Source organism: Protomyctophum parallelum (genome assembly GCF_964188405.1).
Source record: "Protomyctophum parallelum genome assembly, chromosome: 1".
Lineage (NCBI taxonomy): Eukaryota > Metazoa > Chordata > Actinopteri > Myctophiformes > Myctophidae > Protomyctophum > Protomyctophum parallelum.
In genome coordinates this window covers 100,187,925-100,190,094 of record NC_139697.1, presented here as the reverse complement: position 1 = coordinate 100,190,094, position 2,170 = coordinate 100,187,925, and the positions used below count along the sequence as shown (strand labels likewise).

Below are 2,170 nucleotides of genomic sequence, written 5' to 3'. Positions count from 1 at the left end.
GGTCAGAATCTCATGGCCCCTGCATGCAGCCAGGAACCTCTCGGGAAGCAAAGCTTTGAGTTATAAACATTCGCTCTGAAAGAATATATTCAAAGATGTGCACCACATTTTCACGATTTTTCCCCAAAAGAATAGCAGACCTACAAGCTCGTAGCGCGGCACTCGGTGCCGCGCTATGAGCTTGTAGATCTGCTATTTTTCACATAGCTAAAGCATAACATAATAATGCTTAAAACACCAAAAGGGGTTCCCGCCCAGAATGGGTTAAGGCCACTGGGTGGCTGATGTTTACACTAAGATAGCTTTCACTTTCGTTTCCTCTTGAGCTAAGCAAGAAACACAACCAGGACTAGATCCCTGCATGAGCATTCAGAACTCAGTCAGAATGTCACATGCTGAATGCACCACTTACATGCCAGAAGTCCTCCAGGTGTATAGGCTATACTACTTACATTTTTCTTCCTTTCTAGAGCATCATTGGTATGTATTTGATACTTTAATTGTGTTTATAGAGATGCTTTTATTGTTATTTTGTGTGTGTGTGTGTGTGTGTGTGTGTGTGTGTGTGTGTGTGTGTGTGTGTGTGTGTGTGTGTGTGTGTGTGTGTGTGTGTGTGTGTGTGTGTGTGTGTGTGTGTGTGTGTTATTTGTACACACTAAACCCAAGCGTTTAGGTTATAAACTGTTTTAAACACATATTTGTAACACTTTTTAAACGTGTCACAGTGTTTAGATTATAAACAGAAGAACATGTTTAATCGCCAGTAACACTTTTCAAACACATAAACATGTTTAGGTTTTACAATCAAAGTCAGTCATATTATAGGTGTTTAGAATTCAAACACTAGGTGTTCTCGTGAGGTGTTTGAGTGAACTCGTGTTCTACTGTATTTTATGACCATTAATAAACATTTGGCATTTTATTATTACACACATGGTGTTTAGGTTTAAACGCATCACATGTTCCAGGGATTTACAGTGTAGTAACTGCATAACTGCATGTGATTTCATAACACCGTGATGTGTATAATGTTGTGTAGTCATTCTAGCTGTTGATATGACATTGTATTATAGTTATTCTAGGTGCTAAACATATAACCGGATTGTTTTCTTGCATTGATGTGTATGAAGGAAAGGAGTTTAAGCACTTATTATGCTGTATGTTTTTTGAGTGGTGCAACCACTCATGTCCTAACCTATGTGTTGGACTATGTGACTATGTCCCCATGTTTAGAGTACCAGTAGGGGCAAAAGCGGCACTGTTGTGCCAGAAACAGAGAGAGAGATAGTGTTGCACTGTTACCTGCTAATGACAGAGAGAGATTTGATTGTATTGCTTTATTGAAGTATTGTTCTTTCTGCTTTGGCAATGTAAACGTATGTTTTCTCATGCCAATAAAGCCCTTTGAATTGAATTGAATTGAATTGAATTGAATTGAATTGAATTGAATTGAATTGAATTGAATTGAATTGAATTGAGAGAGAGAGAGAGAGAGAGAGAGAGAGAGAGAGAGGGGCGCAGGGGGAGAGGGGAGAGGGGAGTTGCACCACTCAGTTCACACAGGTGTGATTTTTTTAATTGCAGTTCACCCTTGAATCCATACAAACTGTTGACTACAACCAACATATCTGTGGTTGAAGAAAGGCGTTCATCTGACTGTTGATCATACTATCCACAGTATCCCGTGTTCAGTGAGAACAGTACATTATTATATCTATATCAGTCATTGTCAGATTTGTGACTGTCTTTGTTATACAGCTGCATGACTGCACATGCACAGCGCTGTTTATAATTATTTCATTGCTGTACTTAAACCGGCTGTTGGCTGTGTCAACCCGCCCTGATCAGCGGCGGAGAAAATATGTTTGTCAAGTGTCAATACTGTAGGCTATACACGTCTGGAATTCAACATTTACTTAAGGGTGAAAGTACAAAATAACTTCAAACTTCAAACTGGTTTATTGATGTGATCCAATGTAATGTAATGTATTTTATTTTTGTATTTGTATTTGTGCCATAGCCAGGTTATATACTGTATATATAATGGTCCTGGATACCTTGCTGTTTATAAACATGTTATTTTAGTTTGTAAAACACTTATAAAATCATGTTTTAGAAAGGAGCTACATAGGTTGATGTGTTTCTTTATTTTTTGTTCATTTTAGGTTTC

The 2,170-nt window shown here is 38.0% G+C and overlaps 1 long non-coding RNA gene across 1 annotated transcript; it reads left to right on the top strand.

Moving 5' to 3' along the window:
- The first annotated feature begins 375 nt into the window (after positions 1 to 375).
- LOC310859339 lies at positions 376 to 1,029 on the top strand. The gene is made up of 2 exons (XR_014569291.1): positions 376 to 547; positions 984 to 1,029. It is a non-coding gene; the product is annotated as an uncharacterized lncRNA (long non-coding RNA).
- The last annotated feature ends 1,141 nt before the right edge of the window (positions 1,030 to 2,170 follow it).